General features: G+C 36.6%; 1 long non-coding RNA gene across 1 annotated transcript; it reads right to left on the reverse strand.

Annotated features, from left to right (window-relative positions):
* Window positions 1-4808: 4808 nt before the first annotated feature.
* On the reverse strand, window positions 4809-8030 carry LOC113057683 (uncharacterized). The gene is made up of 3 exons (XR_003277862.1): window positions 7564-8030; window positions 6299-6462; window positions 4809-5914 (listed from the first exon to the last, which is right to left on the reverse strand). It is a non-coding gene; the product is annotated as an uncharacterized LOC113057683 (long non-coding RNA).
* Window positions 8031-18065: the final 10035 nt, after the last annotated feature.

Raw genomic sequence — 18065 nt, forward strand, 5'->3', positions numbered from 1 at the left:
CTTTTTTGTTATGTACAGTACAGACCAAAAGTTTGGACACACCTTTTCATTCAAAGAGTTTTCTTTATTTTCATGACTATGAAAATTGTACATTCACACTGAAGGCATCAAAACTATGAATTAACACATGTGGAATTATATATGGAATTATATACATAACTAAAAAGTGTGAAACAACCGAAAATATGTAATATTCTTGGTTCTTCAAAGTAGCCACTTTTTGCTTTGATTACTGCTTTGCACACTCTAGGCATTCTCTTGATGAGCTTCTAGAGGTAGTCACCTGAAATGGTCTTCCAATATTCTTGAAGGAGTTCCCCGAGAGATGCTTAGCACTTGTTGGCCCTTTTGCCTTCTGTCTGTGGTCCAGCTCACCCCTAAACCATCTCGATTGGGTTCAGGTCCGGTGACTGTGGAGGCCAGGTCATCTGGCGCAGCACCCCATCACTCTCCTTCTTGGTCAAATAGCCCTTGATGCCTTTAGTGTGACTCTACAATTTTCATAGTCATGAAAATAAAGAAAACTCTTTGAATGAGAAGGTGTGTCCAAACTTTTGGTCTGTACTGTACATAACAAAAAAGTATGAAACAACTTAAAATATGTCATATTTATATTCTGTACTGTGTATACATATATATATATATATATATATATATATATATATATATATATATATACATATATATATATATATATACATATATATATATATATACATATATACATATATACATATATACATATATATATATATATATATATATATATATATATATATATATATATATATATATATATATATATATATATATATATATATGTAATATGCATTTCTCATGATTGGGTAATCGCGGCAGCTACATTTGTTTTTCTGATTAATTGTTTTGCTCTATGAGAAAGACAAGGTAACAAAATATTCGGGGCTTATGCCCCCTTAGCCCAGCCCTAGCGCCGCCCCTGGAATGCGTTTTTTTGACGGCCTGCTAGCGGATCATTAGGGGCCGTTCACATCACGTCTTTTGCGCGCGCAAGTTCGTTATTTCCAATGTAGGCGCGCGGTATGCGCGCTCATAATGGAAGCAACGCACTCGTGCGCGTCGCACCGCATCGAGTTAAAAACATCTAAACTTTTCAGAATGCCGCAAGCGCACCGCAGGTCATGTGACAATAACTAACCAATCAGCTTCATCCTTTCCCGTATCAACGATGAAAGCTCAGCCAAGATGAAGGAACAGCTGTTCATAGCTGTATATGGATTGCCATTTTGAAATGAATTTAGTAGCAGAGCTACTGTGAGCGATTTTTAGTGCTGCAAATCCATTTATCCTTTGCTGAAATTTCCGCGTCTTCACTGAGAGAGAGAGCGTGTCATTGATGCTTAGCAACGACAGACGCCACAGGAGCACTTCTGCCCGAGCGCTTTGGAAAGAAGGAGAAAGCGGCGCACCCAGCGTTTTCCACGCGTTTTTAGGCGCGAACTATTGAAGACAAAAGCGATGACCCTCGGTACCTCTCAGGCTGACATGTTGATGTGATGTGATATCTGATTTAAGTGGGCGTGGTGTGTGTAAGGTAGAGAGGGCATGACTGATGATAGTGTCCTGATCCAGTCACGACGCTATTCTCAGCCTGCGCTCCAGCTGAGTAATCAACTTTATTTTAAAAAATAATTTATATATTTTATATTCAAACTGAAAACATGATGTGATTAACACTCAAGTCATTCAAGTCATCGTGTCTCAAGTCAAGTCAAGTCCCGAGTCTTTAACTTCCAAGTCCGAGTCAAGTCTCAAGTCCTAAAAACAGCGACTCGAGTCGACTCGAGTCCAAGTCACCAAGTCACAAGTCCCCATGTCTGACACACACACACACTGACTCGCACACAAACCATAAACACACTGTCACAAAGCCTTTATCAATGAGTACTGTGGTGTTCCCCCGATACAGAGATGTATCAGATAGTAAAACCATTTCCATTTTCAAGTACCATGGTATTTATACAGTACTCCAAGATACCACCATTAAAAAGTTTAGGGTCTGTAAGAGTTTTTTTTTTTTTTTTTTTTGAAAGAAGTCTTTTATGCTTACCAAGGCTATATTTATTTGATCAAGAAATACTGTAATATTCAGAAATATTATCACAGTTTAAATGTAACAAATACGGGTGTTACTATGGTAGAGTAATTGTATAATGAAATTTACCATGGTTTTCATGGTACTTTCAAGAGTACCAATATACTATCATGGTAAAAGTTCAAAATAGGACAGTAGCAGTAGTAACCTGGTGATATTTGGTAAATATATCATGTAAATACAAGTAAAAATGAAGGATTATCATGGCACCATGTACAAAAACATGGTAATACCTTAAAAAAACAGACCACTCTAAATTGTAATGTAGATGCATTTTCTGTAAAGCTGCCTTGAAACAATGTGCATTGTGAAAAGCACTATACAAATAAAATTGAATGGAACTGAATTTTATTACAATTAACATGATATATATTTATAAAACATATAGTACTATGGTTGCATATGGTAAGAAAAAAAACCTTGGACCTACCATGGTTTTATTTATGAGATTACCATGGTACTTTGCCATAAAAATGACTGTAAAACCATTCGTAAGTGATGAACACACAATCACAATTCAGACACACAGTAACACATTTAAACACTCTCTCTCATTTAAACACTTTCTCACACTTCAACTTATCTCTAGACTCACACACACACTGAGGTGTTTATAATTTTCATTTGTTTAACTTTCACTGTACAATTAATAATACCATTTTAATAAGTGTAATTTTATAATTGTATTGTCCTACAACAAAAAAGAAGCGGACAACGACATTATACTTGCTCAAAAAAACTCCTCTCTCAAACACACACACACACACAGTTCCATTTTGACTCCCCTGTCAGCTGCTCTCTGATCAATATTTTAATAAGCAGAAAGGCTGAGGGATTAATCTTAATCAATAAAGGCCATATGCAGCACGGAGAGATGAGAAGAGAGCAAATCATCTTCACTGACACTTCATACATTATCCGACGTTATCAAAAGCGCTCTTCACAATGCAGAACGCTGCGTTAACAGCCATTACCTTAAGACACATTACCAGACGCTGCACTTCACAACATTTCCCAAAAAGCAAGTCAGAGATGTTTTTAACCAGCACTGCCATTAGGGATGGATTTGTGAGGAATTTAACAATTCTGGTTCTAAATCCACTGAACAGTTACGGTTCCTTAATGATTCCATTAATGGTTATTTTATTATGTGTAGGATAAATGGTCCTAATACTTAAATACAATAAACAAGAGAAATATTTTTTTCTTCATTCAGTTAATGCACTGATCCTCATTGTATAAGTAGTTTTTGAACCCAGCAAGAGAAATTGGGTTCAAATAATTAACTAATAAAGGTATGTATATATTTAAAAATATATATAATATAATTTAAGAAAAAATAATTAATAAATTAAATAAATGAAAAAGTTCATTAATTAATGAAAACAATTATTAATAGATAAACCCATTTTAATTTTTGAAAAACAAACAAAAATGTTAATGAATTCATGACAATTAATTAAAATAAATACATTTTCTTAAAAAATGTATAATAAAGAAAAATGTTAGTTAAATTAAAATGTAAATAAATGTCAAGTACTTGATGAAAATCTATTAAAATAAATAGTTAATTATTTGATGAAAATAAAATAAAACAAATAATAGTTAAAATTAAGGAAAAATGCAAATAATATATTTAATACATTTATGAAAATTAATGAAGATAAAGGTAATTCAGGATAAAGAAAGAAAGAAAGAAAGAAAGAAAGAAAGAAAGAAAGAAAGAAAGAAAGAAAGAAAGAAAGAAAGAAAGAAAAAAAGAAAGAAAGAAAGAAAGAAAGAAAGAAAGAAAGAAAGAAAGAAAGAAAGAAAGATATTCATTTAGGCTTTGGAACAATGAAAAAAAGGTTGATTATTAATGAAAAACCTATATAATCCACATACACAACAAAAAGCAGGAAGTATGGGACAAAAGTACAACCCTGGAGGTCAAGAAAAATTCAACAGGATATTATGTAAAGTTCAAAACAGAATATTTTTCACTCTCCTAAATCTGACCTTTGCTCTATTGCTGTATGCATATTGTGTTAATCCCACTCTACACATTAACATTCTGTTAACATACTAACCCTAACTTGAGGTTTTGCAGCTTGCAGGTCAAAGCATGTTGTTACTAATCAACATCTTGCACCATGACAATATCCCTGACAATCACATGACAGATGGCACTAATAGTTTTTTCTTCTTTTCTCGTTAATTAGGCCCTCGTTAGCTAATTGACAATTAAAACACCCTCGGCAACTGACGGCATCGCCTGTGTACAGATAATTAATGCTATTGTTTCTATCATGTTTGTAGCAGGCGACAACAGCAGTAATTGGTGACACGGTAGGGCGTGTGCGTGCGCACGCGATGCAGAACAAGCGCACACTTTGAAAATTCCATCCTGGAATGCTGCGTTGGCAAGACGGGCTGAAGCGGTGCCAACGCCATAATGAGATCTGTCACAGCCATACAAATGAACAGGTGACAGAAAGAGACATGAATATGAGATATGGCAGGCGTATAGGGCTCGGAAATCTCTCTCTCTTTCTATTTCTCCTTCTCTCTTATGCACACACATTCACACACTCCCAATCTGTGAGTGTCCCCTTCGACAGATGTGACCACAGAATGCTGACATATGGCTGGCGCTGTACAGCGGGCATAAACACACATAAGCAGCAGATCACAGCTCCATCTCTGTTTATTTGCCTTGTCAATTGCACTGTAAAACTACATTTTCTTAATCAGTATTTTGTCTTGTTTTCTAGTAAGGCATCTGAACACCCTTAAAACAAGACATATTTATTTGAGACGCAAAATATATTTTAAAATTGTCTCATTTTTTTTCTTACAGATACATCACACCGTTTCTGAAGATTGAAGATGAAGAAGGAATATTTAAGGCATTTTGAAAACCAAGCAAAGAACGTTTAGGGAATAAATGGAGGTGGACATGAAAATCATCAAAATTAAGTGAGTTTATGATCAAAATAAGAACAAATATCTGCCAGCCGAGCCAGAAAAAAAAGATCTTCTCAAAATGAAAACAAGCTTTCCCATTGGCAGATGTTTGCTCTAATTTTAAGCATAAATGCACTTGATTTTTAAATAATATTATTTAGCATCTATGTTTATGTGAAGACAAAACATAATGGGTAATTTTTTAATGAATTTTATGAATTATGATTTTATGAATTTAAGATGTTCTTCTCCAACTTAAGATCTTTGAAGACCTTGATTTGTGGTGAATTATTGTTGCCCATTTTGCAAAAACTTTAAAATGTTCAGATATTGTAGAAAACTGGGCAAAATCTACTGATCCAGAGTGATTTTTGGCAGCGAGTGATCTGATTTCTCCTGTAACTCATCCTCTAATTCGAGTCTTGTAGCACAAAAACCCATGTCAAGCAGAAGTGCTGTTTCCTGTTGTGCATTTGATTAATAGCTGCTTGCTGATGTTCCCTCTGGGGTCCACATCCATCATTGCCGTGAGGTTTTTACCGCAGGGCCGTGAGACTGTCACCCGTCCTGATCTATACATTTACGAGTCGCGCATGCAGGACTTCCAGACGGACCGTCACATGATGTATTAGCACCACTGAGTCCAGGGAAGTGACAGGACTCCAACTGTACAGGCATCGGAGGCATTGGGAAGCAGGAGGGAAGTCTGGGGATCTGACTGGCCAATGAAGGTGTCAGTCAACTCATTGGTGTGGACCGTCAAAGTCATGTGATCATACTGGGATAATGAATGAAGCCATCTGTGCAGCAGTACCTGGTGTTTGAGCATATGTGCTAAAATGCAAATTGAAACAAAAAAATTGATCTCTTTAATATCTCATTTGTTTCTACCAAACAGCAATATAAATCAAATTCAGTGCGAAAGAGATTTTACACTTTTTTGTTCTCCTTAAGAGTTTCAGAAGTGATCTCAAGAACATCTCAAACTGTTCACAGATAGATCTATAAATTCTATCTATCTATCTATCTATCTATCTATCTATCTATCTATCTATCTATCTATCTATCTATCTATCTATCTATCTATCTATCTATCTATCTATCTATCTATCTATCTATCTATCTATCCATCTATCCATCTAAACACAACTTAAACGTCTCCTGAATTAACAGAGCAGCTTCTGAAAACCCAGTGGGCTCACACTGAGACATACTTACAAGAACGTCCTTTTAAGTAATTGCCATTGCACATGCACAGGGCAGCATTTATGAAGGTAAGTTTGCGGTGAGTAAGTTGTGAGTCAGCCGACATGTTGGAATGAGGCGTAGTAAATCACGTCTGCAGGCATCAGCAAGTACACTCCTGCAGAGATGGAGGGATGCTATGACAGAATGATAGCGCATAGATGAAACAAGATTAAGTGTGTGTGTGTGTGTGTGCATTAACTATGCTAAGACAGCATGTTTTTAATTTGTTTATGCCATCAATTTTTTTTTTCTTAAGTGTGCATGTAGTGGCATGTGAAAAGGTTTCTCAAGTTAAAAGCCTTTCCCGGTCAGTTCAGTAGACTTGGCTCAGTTTTTCCCCTGAGAAACAGTGGATTGCAGTACAGCAGAAATGATTAAGGTTGAAAGGATCTTACAAAAACTGTTAAAGTCGGCATGAAACAGAAACAGCAATGGCTTTTTAACCTCTTTTGTGATTCTGACACTAATCAAAAGTTTGGAATGAATACGATTTTTTTATGTTTGGTAATGCTTACTAAGGCTGCATTTATATGACCAAAAATACAGTATATTACAATTTAAAATAACTGTTATCTATTTTAAAATCTTTTAAAATTGTATGTATTCTGTGATGGCAAATCTGAATTTTAAGCAGTCATTAGTCGTCAGTGTCACATGATCCTTCAATCATTCTAGTACGCTGCGTTGCTGATCAAGAAACATTTATTATTATAATCAATTTTGAAAACAGTTGTGCTGCTTAATATTTTTGAGGATATGAGAATACACCACCATTCAAAAGAAAAAATCTTTACATTTCAAAATATGGTGTTCTTATACAAATTTATGCATCAAATAATCTTAGAAAAAAAAGTATTATGCTTCACACAAAAATATTTTCAACACTCATAATAATAAGAAATTATTCTTGTGCACCAAATTAATAATTTACAATAAACCCTACAATATTCCTTAAAAAACAACAATACAAAATTGGCTTCTAATATATGTACACACACACACACACACACACACACACACACACACACACACACACACACACACACACACACATATATATATATATATATATATATATATATCAAGGTCATATTTCATCCAAAATCAAAACTTTTTTAATTTATCATTATACAACACAAAGATCTTAATAGTCCTAAAACAGGCTTAATTTTCTTTATGCAAAATATTATTTCTTCTTTTATTTTTTCAATATCAGAGTAAAATGTAAAATTCACCTGAAAAGTCAGTGGAGGCAAACAATGAGGAACTTTTCAGCTGAGAACTGCTCCCAGTGAGAGAAAACATGAGAATGAGGTGAGAACCTGAGAAGACTGTGAGAGAGAGACAGACAGAGTGAGGCAAGCACGGGACACCCTGTTAAAACAGAGAAAACAGGAAGACAAGAGCAAATGAGAGAGAAATTGGGTGAAAGATTAGAGGATAGGAGCATGAAATGAAAGTATTGAGTGGGGAAGATAGGAGTGGATAATCGAAGAAAGTAATAAAGTAGAAAAAATATAGGGAGGGGAGAGAGGAGAGAATTAGAGAAGAGGAGGGAAGTGGAGAGGAGAAGTACAAATTGAAAGGGAAAAGAAGGTGGAAACAGAGGCGGGACAAAATTGCAGACACACAGTGAGATAGAAAATGAACAGGAAGATTTCGCAAAAACATGTCCAGATTACATTTCAGCCCAAAAGCAAAAGAAAAAAATGTAAAACACATTTTGAATAAAGAAAATGAAGCCAGTTTTTAAGGACCATTGTGACAAGCATAATCCAAAAACCAAAATCCCATTACCATGATGGATACAAACATTTCACTTTTAACTTTTTGAACTTTTTGATAATATAGGGATAATAATAATAACGATTTATGATTAATTTTATTTTCAAGCATTAAATAACAAGCTTTTTATTTAGCAAAAATCACAGGGTAAAACAGCTAGTAAATCAGGTTTTATTTCTAATTAATTGTGCAGCCCTAGTGTCTTTGCTCACATGTGATTAACTGAGTGAGGTTTTGGAGAGGATGTTAATAGCGGAAGTTAGCAAAACACCTGTAATCGCCTGTTTTTGGGGTGAATATGACTGACTTGTTCTTGATGGGTTTTGTGAGATTCTCCTAGATACTGCAGATGGAATAAAGGATAGATGAGCAGATAAGGAGAAAATGTGGTGGCAAATATATGAGAAACTGAGAGAGAGAGAGTGAGTGAGTGAGAATAAATGAGGAGGGAAGAGGGTAAAAGATGAAGTGGTGAGAAATGAAAGATGGAGGGTGAATAATAAAGGCCAGAGGACCAGGGCCGGCTGCTGAGCAAGAGAACCAGACATGAATGAGGGATGAGGGATGAGCGAGAGCGGAAAGGATGGATATAAGTGAAGGAAATAAGGAGAATGTTGCCGAACTGAAGCAGGCTGCAAATTAGGAATGAGGTGAACTCAAGGGAGAGAGAGATGAAGACGAAGAGAGAGGAGAAGAAAGCCCTCAGCGATGAGACCATTACATTGGGGATAATGAAGAGGTTCCACTCTGTCCACTGCTCTGTTCCACTGAGCATTAGCCCTCTGTCAAACTGACCCCAAAGTGTCAACAAGTTAATAGCCTGAGTTTCAGCTGTATTATGACTCGCCATTGTACATCAACGCTGATCATTTACACACACAATCATTCAGGCACACATACACAAACAAACATGGACACACTCAGCGAAATGTACCGGGAAAAGCAAACATACATGAGGACGGAAAGAACTCGGGCTTCGAGAGCATGCATGAGATGAAGAATATTTGCTTCAGATGCTCTGAAGGTTGTACATTATTTAAGAGGTGTTGTAGCTCTTTTGCACATTGTTAGCGCATTGGCTTTGCGATCCGCAGAGAGCGCCAGAGCTTTGTTGAATAAATAAAGGGTGAATCTACTGGGAAACGCGAACTACTGAAAGACCCCAGATGCAGAATGCAGTATTGATTGAACATTATTTCATTTTTCAGCCTGGAAAAAATAAAGCTTTAAATAAAACATCTTCTGAAAATACTGTCTTTTTCTCTTTGTTACCACATCTTGTTCTCGCTTTGTGTCTCTTCTTTACAGAGTTTATACTGTTGGCTGAGTTCAGAGTAAACAGTAGTATTAGTCATAGAGTTTTACCATAGTTAAAGTCCATAGGTAAAGGTAGAATAACAGAAAGCTCCAGTGTGAAACTTAGTGAAAAATAATCTAGTCTTCCCAACTTCAGCTCCAAGCTGTGTGAGCTCCCTATAGACAGCATTTTAGGGTTGCAAAAACTGTTATTAAAAGGTAGGCAGCATATTTAGGCCTTCTAAAATCACTGCAACCAAGTTCAAAGGCAAACTACCTTGATTAACCTATATCTTTCTTTCTTTCTTTCTTCATGGTAAAATGTAAGTATTTTAAAACAAAAGATACAACAATTGTTGCCTGCTAACACTAAAAGCATGACAGTTTCTAAAATCATAAGAGAAAATATTCGTGTGAAAATTTTTACATGTTTTATTCATTTACAACTCCATATCTTAATAAAACTAATGCTTCATGTAATTTTTTAAGGCATGGTTTATCGAAATGTTCTTAGAAAAATTAATTTGTAAACTAATTGTCCAGTAATTGAATTAAACATTACATTTATTATTATTACAGTTTTTCTCCTGTCTCAATATTTGTGTGTTATGATGCATTTTTAAGCTTAGCAACATGCTGCCACTAAACTCTACTGGATCTCCTGTGGAGTAAAGCTTTTTGGAGTTGCAAAACAAAATCACGTCACTTGTTGTCGGTTTCGGTTAGGAAGCTGTCTATGTAGGCAGCAGACAGCAAGGCAGCTTACTAGTTTCAGTAAAGAGTTTACGAGTTCAGCGAACTCCCATTATAATCATAACATTTCTCTTAAAACACTCCTGATTTGCACCAGGGGGCCATAAGCGTACAGCACATCCAGTCATCCCGGCCTCATATGACTCTAAGCTTTCGTTTTCGGCTCAGTCATCCTAGGTTGGCAACTGCATTTAATGCGGTGCATTGTTTTTCAGTTACTGGTCATTAAAAATTTAGAAACGGCATATCAAAACTCTTAATCGAATCTAAAACCCCTCCCTCAGCGGCGACGGGCTTCTTTCTGGACCAATTAGAGACATGCGAGGCTGACAGTAATGGGTGCTATCTGCAGGTCCCCCAGGGGAGGATGGAGGGAGATAGACAGCAGGAGGGCAGGTAGCGTGTACAGTAGCCCCCCAGCGGTACCTCCCCCTTTCCATCCCATCCCAAGAGGACTAATGCTCCCTAATGCACCAGACGAACAGAGATAATACCCCACAGATTACAAACGCATCCCTCTCTAATTCAATCAACTGTCAGCATACACAAGTTCCTCTCCGCTGTCCATTATACCTGACTAAGAATAGAGAAGGACTGTAAAGAGGGACGCAAAGAAAAAGGAAGGGAGAGGCATAGCGACAGAAACAAGGAAAAAATGATTGACACCAGGGATGAATAGAAGCATTCTAAACGCGTTTGAATGTGGAAGGCTTTTATCATCATGACATCGCTATGACCATTATGATGTCATTACAGAATTATGAGGGAAAACAAAACAACCGCAGCGCCTCAACAACGGCTCAGTCCTGCTGAAAGCTTCCACTCTTTTATTTCAGAACAAAACTCCATTCATTTCTGCCACTTAGCCACAAAAACCCTCTACACTCTCACCAATCAGTACAGAGATCAATGTGGCAGAGGGCATAGAGGTCAAAGGTAATGCCATTCACTCTGTGGCATTCTGAGGTCAGATCTCAGTGCCTCGTTTCATGCAGCGGACAGGCACGCGTGGAATCTGTATACAGAGAAATCGCAGCAGATAACTAATCAGAATTTAAACGCTCCCTATTTCCAGAGTTCCCCTTGAGGGTTTGTTTATTAAATATTTTTGGTAATTTGATAATGCTTTCAAATGACAATAGACTCTAGGACTCTCTGCTCTGTTTAAAGGGATAGTTATTCACTGCAAATATTCGCCTTCACTGGATTACAAGATCAATGATGAAACTAATGATATTTGACATCATGGATATATAAAAAGCACCATATCTGAATATACAATTTCATATATATATATATATATATATATATATATATATATATATATATATTTTTTTTTTTTTTTTTTTACAAAATACTTTTATTCTGCAAGTATGCATTATTTTCATGAAAAGTGACAGCAAAGACCTTTACAATGTTACAAAAGATTTCTATTTCAAATAAATGATATTATTTTGAAGTTTCTATTCATCCAAGAATGCTTGGGGATTTTTTTTTTTTTTTTTACAGTTTTCACAAAAATATTTAGCAGCACACCTGTTTTCAAGACTGACCATAATAAGAAATTTTTCTTGATCAGCAAATCAGCCTTTTAGAATGATTTCTGAAGGATCATGTGATACTGAAGACTGGAGTAATTATGTAGAAATTTTGATGTTAAATGTTATTTTACATTTTAATATTTCACAATATTCCTGTTTTTACTGTATTTTTGATTAAATAAATAAATAAATATCATAAGAGACTTCCTTCAAAAACTGTTTTAAATTTTACAGATCCAAACTTTTGAACAGTGTGTACAAATATGAATGAACTTTGAAAGTTGACAGAGAAATAACACAAAAAGAGTAGTTCACCCAAAAATGACAGTTCTGCCATCATTTACTCATCGTCAAGTTGTTCCAAATCTGTATGAGTTTCTTTCTTCTGCTGAACACAGATATTTGAAGAACACAGAAGATATTTTGAAGAATGTTGGTAACCAATACTATGGAAGTCAGTGGCTATACCAGAAAATTATAGAAGTTTAGAACAACATGAGGGTGAATAAACATTGTCAACATTTTTGTGTGAACTCTCCCTTTAAAAAATACTTTCATGGTATTTAATTTAGCTATTTTTAGAGCTTAGCATCCGATTCACTTTCATTGTATGGAATAAAAATTCAGCTAAAATATAGTTTAACAAAGAAAATTCTTCAGGTTTGGAATGACATGCGAATGAGTGAACTGGGGCAGATTATTGTTTCCATTAGCTTATTTTACCGTGTTTAAATACATTCTGCATCTTTTCATCAAAATCATAAAATAGTTTTTTTTTTTAATCCACATATTCTGCCTGGGTTGTCCATAGGTAAAATACTCAGATAAAAACCACAAAAATCCACAGACTGAAGAGTCACCCTGGTATTTTGCTCTTGTTATGATGTGTTTCTTTACAGTCCGTTTACTTGAGCACTTTGCCTATCCACTTACACCTTACATAACCCTATATTTATCTTGGGGAATTTTTCCAAATAATACAGCGCTCCTGCAGAGCAGTGCAACATGGGTATTTTCAGGTAACACTCGGCTGTAGAAAAGAATTCGATCTGGCTCAGCTTTAAAAAAAAAAACAGCTTTCAATTATGACATTCACAAGATTGCACACCTGTCCTTGGAAAAAGCTGATGGAAGATCTCTCTAGAGCTTTCTGTTTCCCCCCTCAACATCTTTCTACCTTTGGTCTCTTTCACAAAGAGGTGATGGACTGCCCAGTGACATCTCTCCTTTTCTCTATCTCTACTCTTTCTTGTGTGATGGAGTGAGGAAGAGTAGTATGATTTATCACCAGCTGAAGGCTGAGGATGGCGTCAATCTAAGAAGTGTGTGTATGTGTGTGCGCGTCACTCCGTCAGGTCCATCTGTACAGTGAGTTAGCATGGACAGTTTCTGTGTGTGTTCGTGCAAGTGTGTAAAACCAGCCGTGCAAAACAGCTTATCATCAGAGAACAATTCTCAGATGGCGCGGTCCCTGCTGACTGAGCTTAAATCTATTTTACACCCCACACACACACATGTGCTAACATTAGTCAGACTCACACATACTGCTAGTGCACCCATGTTCCATATATCAGATTTTACACACATACGAACAAGCCAACACATCCAAACACACACGACCCCCCCCCCCCCCCACACACACACACAAATGGGTGAATTGGTGATTTGTAGCTGTTATGAGCACGTGTGTGTCCATTGCCTCAGCGAGGTGTCATGCTGTGGTGTCACACCGCACTGATAATGGTGAGGTCAAAGGTTGAGTGTGAGCGAGAGGGTGCTGGGGGGTGGAGCGCTCAGGCACTTTGGCAAATTGGCTAACGTCCCGAGGGAGAGGGGCGAGGCACAGGGGGGTGACACAGAGACATGACATCATAGAATCCCCCTGAGAGGAGGCGGTAGGGGAGGGTGAGGACAGAGACACGCCACCTGGAATGCCATTCGGAATGGACAGTGTACTGCTTACTGTGCACTATATAAACTACCCTAGTATTTTTGTTATGCATGGTAAGGCAAGCATTACTATTGCTCATATGTAGCATTAGGGTTAAAAAATCATAAGTTCAGTCATTGAGAAAAGTAATAAAGTGCCTGTTATTGTAGCAATCTCGTTTCACTGAATTATTTTTTTCTGTTGGGGATTTAAAAAAAGACTTTGTTGAAGAGTTATAAGATGTGAGCCAAACCAACCAGCTATGATTTTTACAATTTAATGACGCAAAGAACTCGAGTCCCATGAAGCATTGTGAATGCCAATAAAATCATTGACTTCCATAGTATTTTTGTCCATACCGTGGATGTCAGTGTGACCCAAAACTGTTTGGTTACCAAGATTGATCAAAATAGCTTCTTTTGGTCAGTCATACAGGTTTGGAACATAATAAGGAGGAGTTAATGACATCATGATTTTTATTTAGGGGTGGCCTATCAGTTTCAATGTTTACTCAACTTTTAAATTCTGTATAAAACACCTCTGCTTAACAATCTGCACAATTTGAGGTAGCACAAAGTGCAGTGTTAGATCCCTAACTCTAAGTATGAGCAATAATAGTAATAGTTATGTGTGTCTTAGTAAGTGAAGATATCTTGCCTTAACTCTGTAGTTAACTCCATTTCTTTGTGTAATTCTGGGGCTCAGGTGGGTTCTGCCCTAACGAGCCAATTGAGGCCATCATGATGCATGCTCTGATTTTAGCCAGGAACACCAACACAATTCGGCCCAGAGGACACATGAAGAACACACACACACACACACACACACACACACACACAGAGAGAGAGAGAGAGAGAGACTTCAGTGAGGTTTCTAACCTCAGCTAACACAAAAAGGGGTTGAGTTTATGAAAGCAAAGACAGAACACATTGAAATAGAGAAAGAGAGGAAGGACAGATAAAAAGAGAAAGAGGTTGATGGAGTGGAGAGGGCCAAAGGCTGAGAGAGAAACTATCATCAGCCTGTACACGCTTCAGCTTTCTGTGCTTAATGGACTTGGTGGGCAGAAAAGACAGCGGAGATGAACAGAGAGAGAGAGAGAGTTATTGAAAGTATGATGCATTAATGGCTTGTATTCATAACACAGCAGGACCAAACAAAATCATTTTGGCTCATCTCTAACTGTCCACTCTCTAACCACAGTGACCAGACGTTACAGTTTTCTGGGGGCAGACCTTTTTTTTTTTTGTCCCAATTTGAAATGTCAAATTATCCCTAATGAGCCAGATATTACACACAAAATATTATCACTGCAGCATACAATGTGTAATTTCAGTTTCAACTGTTCACACAATTTTAGATTAAAAAATGTAATATTCTGTAAATAAAGCAAGTACTATGTCAGAGTATTATTTACCATAATTACCAGAGTCAAAGTACACAAAACCAGAATCGTTCCCCTTCTAATTATTTCATTAATAGTTTACATCATTGGAAATTTCAATTGATCGCTGAACTAAAAATGTCCCAGGTTTTCATTTCAGAAATCTATAGTCACATTAGTGTGTGAGAGAGTTTTAAAGTCCAATTCAATCATATTACTGCACTGAAAGGGGAAAATGGGTCAATATTCAACACTAGTTTCATTAGCTACAGAAAACAGCTCTTGTGTTTACGCCTCTGAGCTGTTGGTCTCCAACATCCCATTTCTTTATCTGTCACTCCTCTCTTTTTGTCCCTCTCTCTCAACTGCAACAGCTGTTGTTGTGCAGTTGCTCTTCAAACCCCCTATGGGCATGAGAAATTAACGCAACAAACTTAACCCACACCACAAGGCTGGGCGCCCCGGGCCACTGTGCGGTCCTGTCTGACCGACACACCAATGTGATTAAAGCATATACATCAGTGAGGTTCTCCTCAACAAAACCCAGCCACTTATCCTCACACATTCACCTCACATTCTTCTTTTGCCCTGGGAATTTCCCAGCCCTTCGCTGAATAAGATGAGCCCATAAATTAAATGCAACAGAGATATTGATTTAAGTGAATGGAGTTATAACCATAGAGATGCCTGAGGACATACGCGTTCATTAATATTTGCTGTAGAACACAGACAGAGCAGGTTCTCTGGTGGAGTGCTCAGAAACTCAACATGGATCTCTTAGTCTGAAACTGCTGACGGTTAAACTTACAGCTCAGCAGCGTAAACTGTGAAAAATGCAGCTATTCAGGGATTATATTAATTAGTCATAATTTGGCCAGATCTGAAATCCAGGATTGTTTTTGACACAATTACCATGTCTGACTGGCATATTTGGCAGGTGTCCTGAAGAAGAGAACCTAGAAGGATCATATCCATGCTCAGGCTTGAAAATGCAACACTAGTTGCAATTTGTAGCTATTTTACGTTTTGGCAAATTGGTGGCTAATTCATATTAAAGGAACAGTTCATCCAAAAAATTTTACATTTGCTGATAAACCACTCGCCCTTAGGCCATCCATGATGAGTTTGCTTTTTCACTGGATTTAGAGAAATGTAGCATTACATAACCATATGTATATGGTTAGCCTATGTGGATCCTCTGCAGTGATCAAGTGATGTAATGATAAATTTCTCCAAATCTGTTAAAATGAACAAACAAACTCACCTGAGGGTGAGTATAACAGCATATTTTCACACTTTTGCTTACAGTCCACTGACAGTTAGGTTTAAGGGTGGACCTTTATGCTTATTCTTCTAAAAATCATGAGTTAGCAAAACAGTGTTGCTGATTGATTCTCATTTGTTGCCACTTTAAAATATAATTGTCACTGTAACTACTGCACTGCAGTAGCCTACTTGCCACTTTAGGCCCAGTGTTAGGATTATAGATAATTTCTGCCTGACTAAGGTGCATTTACTACGGTACATACTAAGTATATTCTGCTGGCAAAATGCTCATATTATAATGTTAACAGTAGCTCATCCTGACAAATAAGCACATTTTCCAAGACAAGTATGTCTGCTTAAATTATTGGTAGATCCTGGGTGGCTTGATCATTTCAAAATTTGCATTTGATGTATAGTTTTCTGTCGAGTCATGTTCAGATCATTTAAGAAGAGTAATAACTATGATGGCCACAACTTAGTGCTTGTAATATTGATTTCTCTTTTGAGATCCTAAATATACAGCAAGTCTCTGAACTAACAGGAGGGAGGTGTGCTATATTTCAATAGCCTTACCAACAAAAGTGACTGTGAAAATCTTTATAGAAGTAATATATAATTTAATAGAACACTTCTTAACAATAAAATGGCTATGGGTCTCTCATAAATGGGGATTTTGAGGGCCATCCATAAGTGCGAATGATAAATATATGCGTTCATACACTGTAAATTGCAGTGTGTTGTTGTCACCTGGTGGCTGCGAAGGTAACTACACTATTAATTTGGGTTTTTGCAAAGCCCCAATCCTATTTAAGGGTGTTTGGCTAATTGCACCCACTTTTCTTTTACCCAATTTTGGTCCTGTGTTGTTTTAGAAAAGATACCTTTTTTTTCGTATTTCTCAAAATATTTCCACCACCATTTCATGTTATGCATTGTGTATACATATTATATTTTAAACATTTGTGGAATAAAATGGCATGTTTGTTTCTTTTAATACTTTGCTCATATAGATGGTTTTACGTATCCTATGCACAAATAAATACTTTCACATGGTTTGCATAATTTGACAAAAGAGCTTGACTCTAAATGAAAATAAAATAAAATAAAATAAAATAAAACAGTAAAAAAGTACCTTTTGGTCCTGTTTTCTTCCATGCCTTTCGAGGCCACGTATTAGTCTATTTTTTCATGACTCAAAAGTTGTTTTCTTTTGTCTTTGTCATCTTCAAGCATAAAATTGCAATACGTTAATTTATGTTTATAAAAACATAATTCAATAAATAAATAGTCAAGGTTCCATTTTCTAAAACAATAGTGGAACCACACGTGGGTTCTTCGGCTAACGTTAAATGTAAAATATTCGGAGTTTCTCTCCGCATTAATTCAGTGGCGCCACAAACAGCGACAGCGCGATCACAGTAGTCCAATTCCAAATTCTCATGACTCTTTTTAGCTAATCAGAAAAATTCAGTTTAACACAAATAGAATTAAAATGCATTATATGTCCATGACACAACAAGAGTATTGCGGTTATAGAATGACTCGTATGAGCCGGCTCTTTTTGGTGAATTTGATCAATCATACTGGCGCGAGGAAAGTCCGATTGCAGAACGAATGATTCTAAAGAGTCGGTTCTTTTAAGTGAATCCAACACATAGAGCATACTTCACTGCGTACTACTCTTTCTACCATGCAAAATTTATGACACCGTGTATTTAATGATGCACATAATGATTTTTGTCAGATTCCCATTTCTATTATAACACGATCTTATGTTTCATT

Source organism: Carassius auratus, chromosome 39 (assembly GCF_003368295.1).
Source record: "Carassius auratus strain Wakin chromosome 39, ASM336829v1, whole genome shotgun sequence".
Lineage (NCBI taxonomy): Eukaryota > Metazoa > Chordata > Actinopteri > Cypriniformes > Cyprinidae > Carassius > Carassius auratus.